The sequence below is a fragment of the Chinchilla lanigera genome, unplaced genomic scaffold, assembly GCF_000276665.1.
Source record: "Chinchilla lanigera isolate Chin_1 unplaced genomic scaffold, ChiLan1.0 scaffold00006, whole genome shotgun sequence".
Classification (NCBI taxonomy): Eukaryota; Metazoa; Chordata; class Mammalia; order Rodentia; family Chinchillidae; genus Chinchilla; species Chinchilla lanigera.
The window spans coordinates 39,485,234-39,506,640 of NW_004955407.1; positions in this window are offsets into that span (position 1 = coordinate 39,485,234).

The following is a 21,407-nucleotide window of genomic DNA, read 5'->3' on the forward strand; positions in this document are numbered from 1 at the left end:
CTGATGGATGGATGCAGGGATGGATGAATGGATGGATGGATGGATGAATGGATGGATGGCTGGATGAATGAATGAATGGATGGCTAGGTGGATGGATGGATGCATGGATGGATGGATGGGTGGATGAATGAATGGATGGATGAATGGATGAATGAATGAATGGATGGCTAGGTGGATGAATGGATGGATGGATGGATGAATGAATGAATGGATGGCTAGGTGGATGGAGAGATGGATGGATGGCTGATGGATGGATGCAGGGATGGATGGATGAATGAATGGATGGATGCAGGGAAGAAGGGAGGAAGGAAGGGAAAAGGAAGGGAGGGAGAGAGGAAGGAGGGAGTGGAAAATGCACGGCTGCACAGAGATGGGCCGACTCTGAGGTGAGGGGATGCCCTGCCCGGAGCCTCTCTTGCTGAGCTTCATCTGACGTCCCCCTAGGTTTCCACTCTTGCTGCAGCCACAGCTCCTAGCAGTTTCAGGTTTGCTGGGCGTTTCACGGTCACCCTCTTCACTGCAGGCTGCCTGGTGGCCCCTCTCTATCACGTGCTGGTAACTCTCCCCCAGCTCCCCCTGACGGCCGCCAAGACGCCCCCAGGAGCTGAGGGTGACAGCAGCTGCCCCCCACCCTCCTCCTCATTGCGTGGGGCCCTGCGGCTCTTGTGATAAGCAGCTTCCAGGGTCAAACAGGCCAAGAAGGTGCTTGGCCAGAGGGAGGCAAGGCAGGAGGGTCCCCCGGCAGAGCCTGGCCATCCACTGGGCTCCTCAGTGGCCTTAGAGGTCAGGAACTACAAGCATGGACTTCGGGACTGCCCTGTGGATCGGCTTGCTGATATTCGGGTTCTGTTTTATAAACTCAACTTTAATATTTCACACTTCCTCTGGAGCTCAGAACATCTGTAACTTTCCCATTGTTCTGAAAACTCTTTTTTTTCCCCCACCAGCAGACCAAGGGAGGGAAAAGGGCAACTCATTTGAAAACTCTTGAAACCATCGTCACCTTTCACCAACCGCCCACCCTCGGCCAGTACTTCCCTCCCGGGACAGCCTGAGCTGTGGGAGTAGGGCAGAGTGACAGCTGGCCCTGCGGAGCCAGACGGGGGTGGCGGGGAGAGCAGTTCCTGGGTTGCGGAACTTACAGTGCTAAACTCACAAAGTGGCTGCCCCGATAGTGCCCCCACTTTACAGATGTGGCGACTAAGGCACCAGGGAATCTGTAGCTGATCCAAGGCTCATGGCAAGAGGTGGGCAGCGGATTTCACACTATCCATCTGCGTCATGGGCCTGTGTCCTGTGTCCAGGGGCTTCCTCCTGCAGTTCCTGTCACACAGAGCTGGCCAGACGTCCTGCCTCTGGTCCAGACTCGAGTTTTCCACAGGGCTCCCTGCAGATGCGAGGCACATGCAGAACGCCTCCTCACACATCGTTTTATCAGCGACCTGGTCCTCCGCCCAGTTGTGAGAGCCATAATTTACCCAGTGTTCCCCGATGTACGAGCACGAAATTGGCTGTCGATTCATTTCTGCTACAGACCATCATCCAAGCTCTTTCCTTTTTCTTTGGTTCCGGTTATGGTCAGCACTGTCATATTATTTGTGTACTGCTGATGGTGTTTCCTTTACTTACAGTTGGTTTCTAAGAAATTGACAACTTTTCTTGGACATCAATTGTTCCTCTTATATTTGAAATAGTGTGGGTTTGCGGGGAGGATCGCTTTGTTCCTCTCTGGTTTGAGGAAGATCTGAAATAGACTGAAGAAGAGAGTGGTTTCAGCAGCTTTGGTGAGTGAGACAGCACAAAGGTCTGGAAAACCAAGAACAGTCTACGGCCTCAGTCAGGGGCAGGCTGATCAGGGTTCAGCGGCAGTGGCTGGGGTGACAAAAGTCCCAGCCGGGGTAAACTCCCGCTGTCCACGGTGACCGGCCATAAGCACCACAAGCAGTTCCACGGAGCATGGCACCTGGAGAGCTTCACTCTGCAGTCCTTCCGCCAGGCAGGCACAAGGGGCAGCAAGGCCCCAGAACTTCAGCACCATCAGAGGCGACAGGACAGTGCTAAGGCTGAGTGTTTCAGTCCTTCGTTTCAAAGTCGTTGAAGTTGGAGAAATGACTGAGTCTGACCCTACATTCTGGCGGGCTGGTTAGAAGCCAGGTCCTGCAGGGCACGTGTGGGACCCGGCGGCTTCATGGTGACCTCGGTTTCCTCCTCACCCACATCCCAGCAGGCGTGCTGAACCCCACTGCACCTGGAGGCCCGCAAGCAGGGCAGGGTCTGCTGAGGGGCCCCTTGCACCTGGGCACAGACACTATGCCAAAAAACAAATCTATGAAAAAAGATCCAACATCACTGGTCATTCGAGAGATGCAAATTAAAACAACACTGAGATTCCGTCTCACTCCAGAAAGAATGGCTACCATCAGTAACAACTGCTGGCTGGGCTGTGGGAACAAAGGAACTCCTCTCCACTGTTGGTGTAGACTGGTGCAACCACTGTGGAAGTCAGTGTGGAGATTCCTCAAAAAATTAGGATTAGCCGGGCATGGTGGTGCATGCCTAGAATCCCAGCACTCAGGAGGCTGCGGCAGGAGAATCACTGAATCATTAAAAATTTGAGGCCAGCCTGGGCTACACAGTGCATACCAGGTCAGCCCAAACTACATAAAGAAACCCTGTCTCAAAAAAAAAAAAACAAAACTAGGATAGGAGGTCTCATTTGACCCAGCTATTTCCTTTCTTAGTATCTTCCCAAAGATTTAAAAGTATCATACCACAGCGATATATGCACACCCATGTTTATAGCAGCACAGTTTGTAATAGCTAAATCTTAGAAACAGACCAATACAGTGGAGAACTACTCAGACATAAAGAAGGATTATCTTGAGGTATTTCTAGCTAAATGGATGCACCTTGAGACCATACTCTTAACTGAACTAAATCAGACACATGTGTAAATATCACATTTTCTCTCTAGTATGAGACACTGAAAGTGTAAATAAGGACCAAAATGTATAGCAGATACTGTGAGATGAGAAGAAATTGCTCAAAAGGAAAGGGGAACTAGGTTGGAAGAGGAGGAAAAGAAAAAAATGAGAAAAGAGGAGTAAAAGTTTGGAAATCAGGAGGGGAAGAGGTTTGAAGGGAGGGGAGGGGAAACGGGAAAAAAAGGGGTATCGAGATATATCAAGTGGAGTACAAATTCCCTATAATGAATGTGATCATTGTGTACATCTGAATTGTACCAATAAACAATCTTAGAAAGAACATGGGTAAAAACATTTCCCCTACTTCTAATCTTTAAAAGTCTTTAAAAATATGAGGCCCGGTGTTTTCCAGTGGACTGCTAACGTCGTGTTAATTCAGAGAACTTCTCTTTCTTCCTCTAGACACACACACACACACACACACACACACACACACACACACACACCGTGCATGTGCACATCACATACCCCACAACACTTTTACCTTGTCTAATAAACCATCGCCTTCAAACACCCTATTTGCCAGGCATTGCCTCAGTGGTTCCAAGGAGTCCTTGCACACCTGCCTGACACGTGACTGTCACTGTCAAAGCCTGTCTGAGTGTGAGCCGGGCGGCCTGGCATCCGTCCTTGCACTCAGCCAGCCCCACGAGACCAAGGGCTGGTGCTGCCTCCCCGACTCTCATCTTCCAGTGCGGGGTGGGCTTCCCAGGAAGGTTAGTGCTGGGTCATCACGCTGCTAGGAACGGGAATCCACAACCGAGCCAGACCTGACACTGTCGTGGCCAGGCACAGCCCCACATGCAGAGGCACAGGTCAGCAGGCCCGGGCGCCAGCAGGTGCTGGAGGTCGAAGGTGAAAATGTTCTCAGTTCAGTTGAAGTTCCTGACAAAGAAACACAGTTAAGACTTCTGTGATAAAATCTGCATATTTGTATTTCAGCACAGCAGCTGTAACTTGATGTAAAATCTTCTTTATTTTCCTTTTCTGGCTTAATGAATATCATTTATTTGATATACTTTATACTAGATGTTCCACATATTAAGGTTAAATGTATTGCCAGGCGTGGTGACATACACCTGTAATCCCAGCACTGGGAGGCTGAGGCAGGAGGATTGCTGTGAGTTTAAGGCCAGCCTGAACTAGATAGTGAAACTGTCTCAAAAAGACAAAAAAAATATAGAATATAAATTGAAATCCATTTAAGAAAACACTCTAAATGTCTTCAACCAATGAGACAGAAAACAGTAATATAACTGATTGCCATTAGAAAGGTAAAATCCTCCAAAATTGAATCAAGAAAAAGTAAAAATCCCATTAACTGTCATATAAATTGCACAGGTAGTCAAAATTCCCCCACTCTCAACTTCTGGGGTAGATTTCCAGATGAGTTTTATCAAAGCTTCAAGAATTAGAAAATCTTCATCACATACAAATTGTTTTAAAGAATATAACATTTTAAGGTGATCGTCTGTGGTGGATTGACAACTGGTGGGCAACTTATAACATGCAGCTGAACTTAATAAACGTGGTGCTGGGTGTGGGAGACCCACCTGAGGATTGTTGCCGGCAGCATAGGAGGCAGAACTGGAGAAGAAGAGGAGAGGCTGTTGGGAGCTGGTAGAAGCTGTTGGGAGCCTGTTGGAAGCTGAGAGAAGCTGGAAGGAGCTGTCGGTTCTCTTGGAGGAGCTTGTCATACTGGCTTTCCTGATGATTTCAGGTGTTTTCATCCTCCGAGGAGCTCGGGACCTAGTTGGCACTGAGAATGGCCTTGATTCACTTTAGGGGAGCTCTGGTCCTCACTTTGAGCATCACTTCCTGGCTCTGGAGGGGAGGATGGTGCACTGCCCTGTCTCCTGGAGAAGCTTGTTCTGTTGGCTTTCCTGATGGGAACTCAGCTTTCTTAACCATCAGAGGAGCTCGGGACCTCACTGTTGCTGAGGATGGCTGTGCTACTTTTCAGGGGAGCTCTGGTTCTTTGCGCATGGCTTCCTGGCTCCAATGTAGATCCCTCAGCCTGCTAGCACAGATCCTTCATCCCGCTGGCACAGACTTTCTAGCTTCCACCACTGACATTTGGGCCTTCCCAGAGCATATACGTGAAACAGGCCTGCATGGGATATTGTCATGGGCTCTGGGCCTCCAGTTGGATTCATGGGAGGCATTGTTATGAGCTCTAGGTCCTCAGCTGGACTCATGAGGGGCATTTCCGTGGGATCCAGACCCTCAGCTGGATTCTCTGGTCTTTAGTGTGTGGACAGATTTCCTGCACTCTCTTGTATATGATTCTTTGGGTGACTATTACAAATAACCTTATCAAATATGTGTCCTATATTATATTATTCCCCTTGCAATAGCCCCCAAACCACAACATAGTCTAAGGTCAATACATTGTACAAGTCTGATAAAATCAGACTATCTTACTATAAATGTGTAATTCAACCACAAAGTGGCAATGGTTAGACTAACAAGTAACAAAACCACCTGCTATTTAAATTGTACACAGTAGGTGAACAGGAAATTCACAAAGGAAACTCAAATACCTGGTAGACAGACATGGGCCTTGGGCGACACCACAGAGGCAAGCGGTAGCACACACGCTCATGCATGTGAAGTCTGCTAATGACAAGTGTCCCCGAGCACCCGGATGAACAGGACTTCTGCTCCTGTCCCTGGTCAGGCCTGGAGAGCAGCAACACTCCTGGAAGGCACACGCAGCATCTGGAAGATGGAGGATGGGATTCCTTTGTGACCGTACCCTTCTGTACGTCAGCCGAGGAGGTGCTCGGTCAGCGTTACAGGGCCAAGACAGAGAGATCAGGGTCCCCGGGTCAGCACGCAGCAGTGCCCACCTCCACCTAGGTCTCTGCTCTGACCATGAGGCAATCCTGTTTCTCAAAATGCGGGCACTGATCGTGCAATGTGACCCATCTCTACATGCATTTGGACATCTGAACAAGTCCAAATTCTCTCCCTCTCATGATCTTCCCACAGCTTAAAAAAAAGAAACTTTTGAAGTGTTTAACTGAAATAGGAAAGCTAATCATCAGATAGAAGCTTGCTCGGTGTTTTAATACAAGGGATGTCAAAATCGCAAGGAGAGCAAAAACCGGGGCTGTATTTTTAGCTTTAATGTTTGCATGAAGCGCTCGGTGTAGTCGTGCGCGAATGCATCCAAGATCATTTTAACCACTTTAAAGTGGCCTATTTTCCAAAAAGAATCCAGGAGCATTTTGCTGGAGGAAACCCACGTTTCTAAGAAATCAAATAGGATTTTTCCATCATGCAAGAAATGAAATTCCTCTCCGTCCTATCCCTGTGTGTTGTCGGGGTCTGGGGTGGAAGAAGGGGATCACCAGATCAGCCCCTTTGCTGTGCAGTGACTTTGAGTTCTCAGTTAGACCTGAATGGTGCTGTCCCCGACTCCCTGTGGTCCTTCCCAGCCTTGGGGAGGTGCACCGTCGCCCCTGGGGGGGGGGGCAGTAATCCTGAGCCCTTCCCAGAGACTCTCAGATCTTGAGTCTTCAAGCCCCCACCCTTTGGGGTCCCACAAAGAAACAATAAACCCCAAGGCCTCCTGTGGGGACTGTGTAGCAGTCAGCAAACCCCCAAAGGACTCCGGGGTTGCAGGGACCTCACGGCCGGCTGCGGGTGGAGGGACTGTCAGCTTACAATCAGTGAGGGCAGCGCGCAGGGCTGCAAATAGAAAGCAGAAGGAAACTCACTTGTAAATGCTGAGAGAGGGTTGGGGATATAGCTCAGTGGCATAAGAGCCTGCCTGGCAAGCGCAAGGTCCTGAGTTGGATTCCCAGTACAAAAAAACAAAAACACAAAATGCTGAGAGAGGCCTGGGGTCTACTTTAAGGTACCTGAGTACCGGCTGTGGTGCAAACTCCGTGTGAGGCAGGCAGTGGGAAGCCCCCAAAGCTGTGAAAACTGGGTCCCCAGCCCCGTTTTAGTCTATTAACAGAGGGAAGTCTGCGCCTTTGCTATGAGTGCGCAAACACGTGCCTGATCAGGCACCCGAAACACAGCGAACGCTGAAGGAGTTTTGACCAAGAGTCCGTGTTCTGTAGAGCTCAGCGAAAGGATCTTTCCAGAGACAGAGAGCAGGGCCGACTGTGGAATGAGCAGGGTGGCGCTTGGGGGTGTGTTGGAGACAAAGCACCAGCACGGCGCATCTGCCGATGCTCAGGGAGGCAGCCCGGGTGGCGGGGCGGGTGCGTCGGGAGAGGCTCCCGCAGTCTCAAAGCTACAGCAGCCTGTCACTGCTTCACGAAGATAAACTGTGGCCGTTTCTCCGAAGACCATCAGGTTACATTGTCCAAGGGGCAGCACGGGGGCGCCACGGAAACCCGCGAAGCTGAGACGCTGTGCCCCGTGCGAGGGAGAGGCTCGGGGAAGGTGTGCACAGCGCCCCAAAAGCTGGACGTTTTCTTCTTTTTTTTTTTTTTTTTTATTTTAAAAAAAAAAAATTATTTTAAAGAAAAAGAAACAAACAAAAAAATTCCAAAACAAGATGATAGGAGGGTAACAATGGTTACTGTGTTGCTTGTTATCTATAAATTGGTTACTCAGAGTATGAGACATTGGCATTTAATTGTCCAAACAACATTAGCACAAACCTATCTTTTCAGTGAGGACACTGTCAAGACAATGGCTGCGAAAACCCAGCACATTCCTGGCAGGCGGAGGTCAGTCCTCTAAGAAACTAGAATAGCCACGACAATGGGTGGAAAGTACAAGTTGAGAGGCGTTCCAGCATCACAAGCTCACCACAGAGGTGCGGGCAATGAGCTGGCTAAATCGTCCAGAATTCCTGAAATCCAATTTGAAGTGTATCACGTGGGCCACCTGCGAAGAAATGAAGCCGGACACCGTCACAGCGGGAGGAGGGGTTTTCTAGATAATATACAAGCCATAGGGTACACATCTGTAATCCCAGCACTTGTGAGGCTGAGGCAGCAATAACCCCTCTGAGTTCAAGGCCAGCCTGGGATACATAGTGAATTCAAGGCCAGTTTGGTACCAGGAGTGGAACCCAGGACCTTGCGCTTGCCAGGCAGACGCTTGTGCTGCTGAGCTATATCCCCGGCCCTCAAGACCAGTGTGAACTATGTAACAAGACCCTGCCTCAGAAAGCAAAACAAAACAAAAGCCTAAATAAATAAACACAAGGCATAGGTGTACACTTGTGCACCGGGACACAGCCTTGACCCAGTAACGGGTCAACAATATTCCTTAGTTATTGTGGACTGCTGATGTTGTGGCAAAGACTCTTATTTAACTGAGTCACGCATGGAGGCTGGATTCAGAGGCAAGCAAGTTTGTTAGCAGGGGGCACCCAGGACATGACCAAGCAGAGACCCTGAAGGGTAGGAGAGGAGAATATGTATACAGTTCTAGCTCAGGGTCTAGTTCTGGGTCTAGGGGGGTGATTAGGTTTTTGTCTGATATGGCTTAGGGCAGCCACAGAAATATTCCTACAAAGCACGGGCTTCGCTTGTGACAAAGGAACAATGGTGTTGGACATTTTACGAAGGGGACAAGAGGTCTTACGACAAAGCATGGGGTGGTATCTGGTGAGGTAACTATTTACAAGAAACCAACTCCGGAAACAAAAACTTAAGCTCTAAGACAGTGCTTGAGTACAAGGAGGCATCTGCTTGTTCCTTTTTCCCACTTCAGTCAGGCCCACAAGCTCCCAAATGAGTGGATGGCAAAGCCTTAAATAAAAGAATCAAGTGGTGTGATTGTGGGGCTCCAGGAACTTCAAAACCCTCTAACAGAATTCGAGATGCCCTGGGGGCTAAGATGACTTCTCTGGACACCTGTATTTACTTGGTTTTCAAGCTAAGGACGGGGATACTGAAGAAAACTCGGGAATCTGAGTGGAATCTTGGGACACGGTTCAAAGACTTCCCCAGGTAGCAAAGGATGCTAATTCGGAGACTATGTTATCTTCAGGTTGACATTTGTTGTAGGACTGTGGAGCCTGCAGCTGCAGTCTCCGTTTAGTTAACTGGGCTTGGAGCCAGGCATCCTGAGCTGTGGCCTTAGACAAGGGGCCTAGGCCTCGGACAGACTCAAAGTAAACAAGGAAAGCCGATTGGTTAATGTTAGAGCCTGCTCAGAGCCGCTTTGCAGTGGTCTCCATCAACCCAGAAAGGATTCGGATGAGAATATGGTCCTCTCAACATTAAGGTAACTGAAGGAAGAACTCAGCACCTGCCTCTGCCCTTCTGACAAGAGCCATCCTTGACCTGATGGCATCCTTCCCATGAGGCTTAGTATGGTACTGTTTGGGAACCACATGGTCCAGCCCCAACCAATCAGAACACTTACCTCCTGGCCAATGCTATTGGTTGGGCATGCTCATGTGACCAGGCTGGACCACTCAGAGTCTTTCCTGGCCTTCCAGCCCTAGAATAAATGGGAAGCGCTCTCTGCCTCTTAATGTGGTTAACTCTGTCTGGAGGTGGACACCGGGGCCCCCTAGCCAGCCTGCCTCAAGAGCACTTTTGAGGGATACAAGGACAAGAAGGAGAGAGGCAAGTGACATCAGAGGCAGAGTGTGGGGTACTGTGGGTCCCCTGGGTTCCACAGGGGAGAGCAATGTCCTGTCCCACCATGTGAAGCCGGCTGGGGAGGTGGCAGTTCAGAGACAGCCTGGCTAAGACAGCCCTCTTTTGTGGCGTGGTCTCAGGTGGCATTTTAAAGAAACTATAGCACATAATCCCCCAAAATAGAATGAACTAGCTCTTCATTCAGGCCACCGAGAGGGATGATCTACATTTTAGAGGTACAGAGAAACCTTCGTACATATACATAATTTTCCCAGGCCTCTCTCATCTCCTCTCTCTCTCTCTCTCTCTCTCTCTCTCTCTCTCACACACACACACACACACACACACACACACACACGGATGTTATGAAATGAGATAAAATTTCCCAGGCGCTAGAATGTCATTAAATGCTCCAAAGTAGCAGTTTACTACATGATACCTGATCATTTTGGGAGAGTTAATGGAACTTCTAAAACAATACCTGACTTTCTTGGAGTCATTTTTGAATCAGTTAGGTCTAGTTACACATTTTGAGCGAACTCTACTCTCCAGTGTGATGGGCCTTTTTAAAGCAAAGGAGCCATTTCACTGCTTCCTGTGCTGGAGCCTGTGGAAGTCATGGTGGGTGCTCTGGAATGTTCTGGAACAACTATGCAACCTCCTCTCCCCAAGGAGCCACAGGGCATCTCTTGGGGAAAAGTCCAGCCTATTCCTCCCAGAACCTTCAAGTTAGAGGTCCCTGCCCCACCGCCACACCTGGCAGCTATCCATCCTGGCGAGGCCTGGATGGACCCAACATGGGCTTTTCCATCGGCTCTTGGCCTTAGTCTGAGCTCAGAGAGTTTCCCCAGAGTCCCTGGCCCTCTGGATGCTGGGAGTCCCGGCCACCCCCACAGCTGCAGCCTGTCGGGTCCTCCCAATGTCCAGAGGGGTAGCCGCTTCTCAAGGCAGCCTGTCTCCTCTCCATGCCACCCCTGATCACCACAGTGCTGTCCCAGGGCCACTGACCCAGGCTGCAGAGGGACACTGCTCTGAGAACACACATGCACAGGAGACTCGGCAGACCCAGGACTTAGATGACCCCCTAGGGAGGTCACGGGACGCTGGGTGAGGTGCTGAATGTCTGCGGGCCCCAGTGTGCCCACGTCTGGATGGACGCCCTGGCTGGGGCTGGTGGTTTCCAGGCGTGGCAACGGGGCTGAGGGTGGGCAGCCAGGTGTAGGCCCCTCCGCAGCCACAGGTCTCTCACTGCCCCGCAGCGCCTGGCTACAAAGTGAGGCAGGAAAAGCAGCTCTGCAGCACCCAAGCCTCAGAACCCGTCCGGCCCCATGGTGCAGGGAAAGGGCTGATGGGTAACCGTGCACACGTGTGTAGGAAGACGGAGGGAAACCCAGAGGGCGCTGGGCAACAGGCAGGCTCAGCTGGGAGCCCAGGGCCTCTGCCAGGGCAGCGGGACAGAGCCCACCTCGTCCTGACACGGGTGTGTGATACGTGTGTGCTACTAAAGAAGACGCAGGACAGGAAGACAGTTTCATATGTGAAAGAAAACCCTTCCACTTAATAGATCCCCAATACTTCCTAGTACACGTCCTGCCTTACAGAACCTGACTGGGGGGTTACTGTCGGGAGCCTCTGGTTAGGTTAGGAAAATGACACCCAAACCTTAGAGTCGGGCCCTAAGCCCCACCCCACCGGCGCGCAGGGCACGTGGTTCACTCCTTCCATCTCCGTGCCCTCCCTGCCTCGGGCACAGAACCTCAGAGCTCTAGCGGGAAGCTCCACTCCCAAAGAAGCGATGCTCTCCTTCGGGAGCACGCGAGGCTCCGGTGCAGTTGCTGAGAATTTACCTTGGATGAAGCTGCCCACCTGCCTGCCTCGGTTTCCCCAGTGAAATTGAGAGCAAGAATGGGGCTCTGGGTCACATTCCAGGGCAGTAGAACACAGATCCAGATGTGACCCAGTCTCCCTCTCCAGCTCCACCCACAGTCTCGTCCCTCAGAACCAGATTCACCCGTGGCTTCAAGACAAGGACCGGGAACATGGCCACGGCCTGAGGCTCTGGGTGTGGCCGAGGTCAGCCGGGTCTCGCTGAAGCGCACTCTGATGGCTGTGCTTGCCCGCCCTCTTGCCAACTTTTGCAGAGTGAGGACAGAGGAGCAGGTGTCCCTGGCGTCAGTCCGTGGTCCTGGCTCCTGGCCTGCCTGTGGGACTGTGTCTAGGGTCCGCCTTTCGGCGGCCCTGTCCTCCCCACAGCCGGTCAGCAGGCCGTGGGGGAATCGGCGACGTCCAGCACTAGACAGGCCCTGCTGCGCCTCGGGAATCAATCGTGCGAGGGCCCGAGATGAATAGAGATTGTTTGTGTTCTCAAGAGTCCTATTGTCTAAAGTAGCAAAAAGACAAATAAATAAAAGCAGCATTAAACATCGCCGCAATCCAAGTACAAACAGTCCCCTTGGGAGGCCAGGGGAAGAGGCGGGCCTTGGCTCGGTCATCTTGGCATTTGAGGCTAACAATGTATGTAATTAAAGATAATTTTCCTATTAAATTGTGATTCCCAAAGACCCACTTGAGAAAGGAAGACTGTTTATTGTGGATTCCTAGTGTGTAAAGAGAAGTGCTTTACACCAGCCCTGGTGCACAAGAAAGGGTGGACACAGGCTGTTAGAAGCCTCTTCTACCCTCCAGGTGAGAAGGGCATGGAATGTGGAGGGAGGCTGGGGTAAGCTGATGCAGCCATAGAGAATGATGCTAAAAAGCAGGAGAGAACTACTCAGGAACAAAGAAGCATGACTAACAAGCCCAGGCTGGAGATAAAATTGAAAACTACTCAAGTTTTTTTTCCCCCACTGGGCATGGTGGCACACACCTGTCATCCAAGCACTCCAGAGGCTGAGGCAGGAGGATCCCTGCAATTTCCAGGCCAGCCTAGACTACAAAGTGAGACCCTGTCTCAAAATAACAACAAATTTTGTTTTACATGATTTACCACAATGAGAAAAAAAGATAGTCCATACTCAACTAATCCAAATAAGGGAGGAAAAAGCACAGAGGACGGATAAATGGTGGATGGATGTGAATTGGTGGGCAGATGAAACAAACTGTATGTGGTAGATCTAAATACAAGCACACCCCCAGATGCTCTCACCTGTGCATGGCTGAGCACTCATTAAAAGCAGGAGGGTGTCACATGGACAGAAAGGAGGATCTGAATACATAACTGCCTGCAAGAGATCCATTTTAAATATCACGACGTGCCATAGAGAGGGATCCTTCAGAATGATACGGGGGTAAATTTATCCTGCGGATATGAGAATCCCAAAGTGTGCAGGCCCAATTATGGAACTTCAAATATAGATACAGGGGGCTGGGGATTTAGCTCAGCGGCAAAGCGCCTGCCTGGCAAGCGCAAGGTCGTGGGTTCAGTTCCCGGTACCGGAAAAAAAAACAAAAAAAAAAAAAACAGAAAAACAAAATATAGATACAGGGGAAGCGGGCAGATCTACAAGGGGCCACAGACACATCAGCAGTCGGAGCTGGAGATCAGTGTGCTGAGCCCGATGTAAACATTGTCAGTGTATGCGGGCACGAAGGCCGCAGAGCACAGCCCATTAAAAAAGAAAACATGAGCCGGGAATATAGCTCAGTGGAATCGTGCCTGCCTGGCAAGCACGAGGTCCCGAGTTTGATTCCTGGTACAAAAAAAACAAAAACAAAAAAGAAAACATGCAACACGGCATTCACCGTTCTCTCAACCAATAGAATAAGCTGGAAAGGGTTAGGAAGACTGTACCTTTACTGGGGAACAAAGCACCAACCACTGGCGACCCAGTCACCTCCTGTACACTTCTACGTGCCCCGCCCCACGAGTCTTCGCCCCTGCGGTGTCTCGGCACCTGACACGGCCACCCTGCTCTGCTGTGGTAGACTCCAGGGCTAGCACCTCAGTGAGTATGCGGGCCCGTGCTCCAGGAGAGCTTTGTCCGTGGGTCCTATGAATTCCACGCCGTTTTCATGGATTTCCCTTCTTTTGGCTATTGCACAAGTGTTTAGAAACGTAACAGCCTTTCTTAGCTTGCAAGCCAGACAAAGCCAGGGAGCGGGTGAGGGGGGTCCACAGGGACAGCCTGCCGACCCCGATCTGGCGGCGGATAGGTGGTGTTCGCTGCACCATGCTTTCAACCTTTGTGTGCCTCTGAAACTTTTTCATAGTAGAAGGCTGGAGACAATACAGAAAGACGTTAAAAGGTGGGTGTGGTGGCGCTCCTCTGTGATCCCAGCACTCTTCAGGAGGCTGAGGCAGGAGGTTCACAAGTTCAAACCCGGCCTGGGCAGCTTAGCAATTTAGTGGGACACTGTTTCAAAATTAAAACAAACTGGGGATGCAGCTCCGTGGTAAGGCCCTGGGTTCAATCTCCAGTGTCTCACAGAAAAACACAAGTAAAAATTTAAAAATTAACAATTAGAAGAGTCTCCTATCAGTAGTGGCGCTGGGAAACGCACATGTGGTGGACGGCTCTCCGCGGCAGGGCATGTGCTATGTCTTCGCCGCACTCTAAGGCTCTCCAGGGTCCTGGGCACCCACCGCCTCCTACCCCAGGGGACCCGCGGGCTGCGTGCGGAGTTCCTGAGGCCTTCTCGGTCCCTCAGGCATCTGAGCACAGCTAGGACAGGCACAGGGCTGGGCTTCCTGTCACATTCCGTTCTCCCACGTTCTCACACTCAGTGCCCCGTGAGGGACCTGTTGCCTCGTCTGTGTTTGCCCCATGTCTTGTAATCCTCAGAGACACTGACTTTTGCTCTCAGGTGCAGATAGGCCTGAGGGCTGTGATAATTTGCATCTGAAATGTCCCGAAGGCGGGCGTGTCCCCAGCATGGTCCTGGCGGGCGCTACTGGGAGGAGGTGGGAGGTGGGTCAGCCATTGAGGGCGTGACTCAAAGGGGGCTGTGGGACCCCTCCCTCCTCATCCTCTCTTGCGCTTCCTGGCCAGGATGTGAGCAGTTTGCTCAGCCACACCTCTCCACCATCGTCACCGTCACCTGCCGGCCTCCCCCACAGCCGTGGCCCAGAGCCTGGGCCCCGCCTGGCCTCGGACCAGAACCTCTGAAATGCTGAGCCAGGTAAACCTTTGCTCTTTGTAAGTTGCCTCTCAGGCACCTGTGACACTCACAACAAGCAGAGTGGCACACGGACACCCCCTCCCCACCTTCTCTCCCCTCCCGCGGGGGAGCGCCTTAGCCCGGTGTTCCGTGGTGGCCCCTGGAGCCACTGGACCTGACGTCCTCTCCCCGTCATGGCTGTGAGGCTGCAGGTCTCAGGGAGCACGGCGCCTCGGTAGCCACATTGATTCTGTTTCCCTTCTGATTCCTTTTCCCCCTCCGGGGCGGGTCTCTAGATCCTCATTTTTTAAATCAAAGCTTTCCGTTGCATTTCAGATTAGCTCTGATCATTTGTCTTTTGACTGCATATTTTTCCATTTAAAAAGAAGGAAACCCAGCTCACTCATTGAAGAGAGGTCTGAATCCTGTCCCATCGCTGCTTGCTGGATTAGCAAGCGAGAGAGCCCAGAGGCTTAAAGCTACTGAGGTGGAAAAGGAAGTCCGATTTCTTACGATGAACCAAAAACCCGAGTAAATGCAGTTTCTCAGCGCGAAGAGGTAGAACAGGCATCCCAGCCGCAGGTGAGGGCTCACCTACACTAAGCCGCCGTGGTTTAGGCAGAGGAGGCTCACAGCAGTAGGGGCGTTTCTCGCAGACAGGGGACTTGGGTCACAGCAGGAAGACAGCAGCTCGGAGTGTATCCCGGTCTTGAAAGCCTTTTCATTCTCTGCAACCGACTTGTGCCCGGGGTCTGCCCCCTGCTTCACACAACCACGCAGAAGCGACCATGCGGCGCTCCCGGCCTGTCTGCTGGGGCCCACGAGGCTGAGCCCCAAAACCTGCTCTCCACCCCCATTGCCCACTGAACCCCAAAGCTCCTTGCTCCGGACTCGGTCCCTTCTCCACAGCTGCTGCTCCCTTCCGGAGCTGGAAGCCCGGGCTACCTGCTTGGGCTACCGCACCCACCCTGTAGCCCCCGTCCCACCCCTGAGCCTGCTGCGCCCTGCTGCATGCTAGAGCCGGGACTCTGAGGGCCGTGTGGGCAGCAGCGGGGGAAGTGGGGCAGCCGGCTGTCGTCTGTCACTTCATGTCTGTGTGTCTGTCCACACAGGTCTGGATGTCCGTCCCTGTGGGTCTGAGTGTTGCTTCGTGCTGTGATGTGTAACCAGCTGACATAAAGCAGGCTCTCAGGTCCCCGTGCCCGCATGTCTCGGCCACCTCTGCCCTCTGCAGCTCCCCTGGACACAGTTTCCATCCCGTGGCAAAGTCCCTGAGGGGCCGCAGCTCCCCAGGAAGCTCCTGCTCTGAGCTCACCATGCTGAGTTTCTCTGGAAACTAAGAAAACGAGGGTCCTGCAGGCCACACGTGAGGAAGGGCTGGTGGCGAATCCCACGGCCACCAGAGGCCAGGTCATGCCACTAAGTGCTCTGACAGGAAGGGCCTCTGTCCCGCCCTGTCCTCCCCACCTGCCCCAGCTCACTTGAGCCTGCAGTGCCTGGAGTCCTTTAGCATTGAACTCATGCCCGCTGCCTCCCAGCCTGGCACCCTTGTGACCTCTCCATGGGGGCCAGGATGCCACCTCCTGTTCCCTGCTTGGAAACTCCATGTGGAAGGGGAGGAGGCAGAGCAGGCGCTGCCGCCTGGGGACAGGCAGGAAGCAGAGGGGAGCCGCTCCCTGCCGGCAGACTCTGAGGGGGCGACCAGGGAGGCTGGAGGGGGCAAAGTCACCCTGTGCTCTGTGGAAACTGCAGCCGCAGCCTTGGGAGGAGCAAATGTGCCGGGTGTGATGGAGATAAACACTCCTCAGAAAAGAGAAGGGAAAGAAGGAGAAATTTTGTATGTATGTATATACAGGATAGCTAACATAGTTGTTCTACTATCTTCTATTTCTTCGCTGAAAGAAACTGCCAATGAGTCCTTGATTGATCAATATTGCATGTCTCTATCTGTTTTCATGAGAAACCACTTTGAAGTTATCGATATGTAATACAACAAGCATTGTTAATTTCCTACCACTGTTTGTAACTCTGTATTATCTGTACTGTTCTTTTGCTATTTTGTAAAAGGTTGTCTGTCTGTGAATGTTTTCCTCCTTTTATTTTTAAAATAAAAAACAAACAAACAAACAAACAAACACTCCTCAGGTGCAGAAGGTGCCCAGGAGCCCCCAGGGGAGATGCAGGAAGACAGCGATGAGGGTTTGAACTTTTAGATTCGATTACAGTAAAAGACACACGGCCATGAATCTCCTTCAGAACTCTCCTCTCCCTTCCCACACACTCATCCCCCTCACTTTGAACACACTCGTCCCACCATCCTGCTACTTCCTGCGGCAGCTCTGGAGTCCTCTGTCCTGAGGGTCTTTACAAAGTGTGATCAGAAATACAGGGACGCTGCTGCCCATGGCGCCCAACAGAAAAGCACCCTCATTAAATCATGACGCTGGGTTCTTCATCCACCTGATTCACCTGATCCGGCCCCGTGTGGCTTCTGGCTTTTCCCAAGATCAAAATGACCATGAAAGGGAAACGTTTTGAATCCACTCAGGACACTGAGGGAGCCTGGACAGTGCAACTGAAGACCCTCAGGAAAGAGGACTCCAGAGCTGCCGCAGGAAGTGGCAGGACGGTGGGATGAGTGTGTTCAGAGCGAGGGGGATGAGTGTGTTCAGTTGTCGCTTACTGTAGTAGAAGACATTCAGCGTGGTTCTCCATTGCTTCTCGTGCATGCGTGCATAGACACCTGGACTCGTTCTAGCTTTTACTGATCTAAGGCAACCACCCAGTTACCAAATGCGGAGCTTCTGTGATACGGTTGCAGAGCCCGCTGAGCCACACCGAACACTGCGGCTGGTTCTTGCCCAACTCCCGTGTTCTCCGCCAGCCCGTAGCTGCCCTCCTGCCGGGACCTGGCAGACATCAGTGCTGCCCCCAGTGGGACTTTTAGATTAATCTGCATTAGCCTGATGTTTTCCCCATCCATGTCTTAATTCTGGATGATCAATAAGACGGCCTGTCGACCCCTGGCCACAGCACTGAGCCGCCTTCTCCTTAGCCCAGGTAGACCACATGGGATGGCTGATCTCAGAGACCCAGGCAAGAAGGTGTTGCTTCAAACCTCTGGGCCATGGCCCTGCTTCTGCATCCGAGGCGTTTATTTCTCGGTCCGAGATTCGGTATCTTGAGCTTGTGCTTGGCAGTGACACCAGGGCTGGGCACCAGGGCCCCTTGGGGGTGATCGCAGCAGCACTGCCCCTCAGACCCTCACAGGAGGCAGGGCAGGCGAGCAGGGTCCTCGCAAAGCCAGCCCCTACGCGGACGAAGGCCTCTTCCCAAAGCCGCAGTGTGGACCCGCGCATCTGCAGGACGAGGAACACTGTGCATTGTCCGGGACAGATGCGGCAGCCAGGGCCTGGTGCCGCGTGCCAGGGCCCTGGGCCAGCAGTGCCTGCTGTTTGTGTGTTTGTGTGTGTTTGTTTCCCGGGGACAGGAGATAGCCATCTTGGGGTGTGGCGTCCTTCACACCGAGCACAGAGCAGAAAGGGCCTCCTTCCCGGGCCGGGGGAAGCCGAGGGCCTGGGAGTGCCCCGTGGGGAGCTGCCAGACACACTCGGGGCCGAGGCTGCAGGAGGAGCCTCCAGGTGCCCAGCCAGCCGGTGGGAAGAAGGAAAGAGGGCAGGTGCAGCTGTCACCAGCTGTCCCAGAGGCCGGGCCGGGGCGCGGGCATCTATCCCTGCCAGCAGCTCCCGAGGGAGTTAAGGACAAGGGTCAGAGGCCAAGACTGGCCTTTCATGGCCCCCAGTGCCCGCTGCACTGGAGGGATCCCTCCTCCTCCCTCCGGTCCCACCAAGATGGTGCTGAGTGCAGGCAGAGTTGGCCACAGGAGGCGCCTGTGCGGGACCTCGGTTCCCACTCTCCCTGCGCCTCTGGGGCCGCCCCTCCCCACTCGGAGTCCGCCTCTCTGACCTGCTCCCTGTCCGGTGTAAGGGACATCCAGGCAGAGCCAGGGAACTAGGACCAGGACCCCAGGTGTCCCCGGGGAGGAGCTGGGCCGAGAAACCTCCGTCGCCCACCCTCAAAATGGACCCCAAGCTCGGGGACCCAACAGGTGGGACCAGAATCCAGCAAGGGAGACTAGCCAGGCAGAGGGGCCGCTGGCAGGGCCCCCGGGTGGCCCACACTGCACACGCTCTGTGCCTAGAGCACCTGGGTCCCCTCGACTGCCCTGGCCCCCAATCCCTGAGCCCTCGAGGGCCCCGGGCTGGCCCCACCTCCCCGCCCTGGGCCCGGACAGAGTCCTGCTCTTCCTCCCGTGGCAGGGACTCGGAGCGCGTCCAGGAGGGCCGAGGCAAGGGGACGTCTTCAGAGGCCGCGCTGAGAAGACCGCACCAGATCTCTGGATGCCATCATCCTTGGCTACAGGGATCGATGCAAGAGTGGCACCAGGCCAAGGCTGGGCAGGCAGCGGCGGGGCAGACGACCTTGCATAGGTTGCGCCGGCCTCTGCAGGCTCGCGGCTCTGGCAGTCCTCTGTGACAGTTCCCGTCAGGCGGTCACGCGCAAGGACCCCTCGTGACCTCTGGCTGGGTTTACTGTAAATGATAAATATCCACCCTGATGAGTCTGAGCGCAGCACCGTGGCTTGCACATGGCGCACTCCAGGGGCAGCTCCCGAGGCATCTGCAGAACGGACCTTCCTTTCCCCCGCAGCGAGTACGACCCACGCACACCTGTCACCCTGAGAAAACACCTGGATGTCACGATCTGCTCTGCGGAGAGGATTCCAGTTTGCTCAGCGTGATGGGGCGGGGGTGCTTCATAAGAACGGGAGGCACGAAGGTAGAATCTGCAGGAGGCCCCCCCACCTCTGAGTGCTGCTACTTGGGAAGGCTTGGGGGCAGCAGTGAGGCGCCAGAGCCCTGTGAAGAGTGTCCCCGCACCATGCCCTGGATCATCCCATTTTTCAGATGGGCAAGACCGGGAAGCCACGCCTAGTGGTACAAGTCCAGTTCAGAGACACTGGCTCCCTGGGCAAGGCCTTCATGGGACAGGACGGCTACCTTCCAGCTGGGTGTGGCAGCACGTGCCCGTAATCCAGCAGCCCGGGAGGCTGAGACAGGAGGGTTGAAAGTTCGAGCCCTGGTTTCCAGCTCCCACAACCACAAAGGGGCTCTCAGGGGAGGCCTGGGCCACCCACCCCTGGGAGCGCCGGCAGGGGTACTGGCCTCCCCACGCCCCTTGCCTCTTCCTCCACCCAATTACTGGGGCCATGGGACTTTCTGGTCTCCATTTGATGATTAAAAACAGCAGGAAGGAAACCATGAGAGCATGGCTTTTCCACGAATTCTAAAATAATTTCCGTGAAACACCGCTCCTAACAGTATACGTAGGGTAGCCCTCATCCCTAACGCTCGCGACCAGAAGAGCTTTTGGATTTGGGGTTTTCTCAGATTGGAATATGTTCATCTGCATGAGATGATGGGGATGGGATGGGATGGGATGAGATGATGGGTACCCCTGGGGCCTGTCACAGGAGGCCAGGCTGGCATTTTCCACATGAGATGTCATGTTGGCATGCAAAAAGCTTTGCATCTGAGCCAGGCATGGTGGGGCACAGCTATAGTCCCAGCACACTGAGAGGCTGAGGCAGGAGATCCCAAGTTCAAAACTAGCCTGGACAATTTCACTACTTCATGAGACCCAGCCCAAAGTAAAAATGGCTGGGACTGTAGCTCAGAGCTCAGCTCCCAGCACAAAGAGAGGAAAGGTGATAGAAGGTGTTGGATCTGGGAGCACCGTGGAGCTGTGCATTGGGGCTGCCCCAGACGTAAAGCCCCGGGGGCCCTTGGGCCAGTGCGGCTGCGCCTGGTGCCTCTTCCCAGGCCCAGGGGCTTCCTGCCTTTCACCCCTCCCCAGGATCCAGTCAGACTCAGGTTGTCCCCTAGATGGGGTGCGGCCCCCTCACTCTGCCTGTCAGGTCAGGACAGGACGGCAGTCCCCAGCTGCCATGGCTTCGACCCAGGTCCCAAGTGCAGAGTCCTGTGTGTCAGGGGTAGCTTGAAAATCTGCATATTCATTATGTTTTCAATATTCCTTCTCTCCCCTGACTGCTGTGGGTTTTGCAGCTGTTTCCCAGGTGGGCGAGGCAGGTGGAGACCCTGCAGGAAGCGCCCTGGCCCAGCCAGGCTCTGGGCACTGTGCCCTGCCAGTCCGGAGCGCTCTGCTCGGGCGCAGCGTGGCCAGGGCTGCGGTGCCCCTGTGTGTCCCGCCAGAGGGAGCTGGGAAACCCCGGACACCTCGTCCTCCTAGAAGTGGGCCGAGGGGGAGACGGTGCTCGCTCCCTCAGGAGCTGCTCACTGGAAGCAGATCCACCCACAGCTGCCATGCACAGACTGTCAACTCAGCCCCTGGGGTGCAGCCCTGGGCCCCCAGGAGATGGTGCCCCTTCCTGAGCCGGAGCAAGGCCTCAGGGACCCCCCAGCAGACACAGCCCCGCACCGTGGCACTATTCCGGATCCCCCTCCGCCTGTAGGCGGGAGGCTCAAATCCAGGAAATGAGAGCAAAGGAGCCAGGCAGGGCTGTGGTTGCTGCGGCCTCAGGGCTGTGCGGTCTTAGACACAAGCCTGGCTTTGTGCGCCATCTACTGGCTACTTGGAGGGATGCAGCCTGGACCAGAGGGTTTGCTGAAAGCCCCAGCTGCACCGCAATTTTAAATCCGACAGACCCTCCCCATCAGACCCTCCCCCATCAGACCCTCCC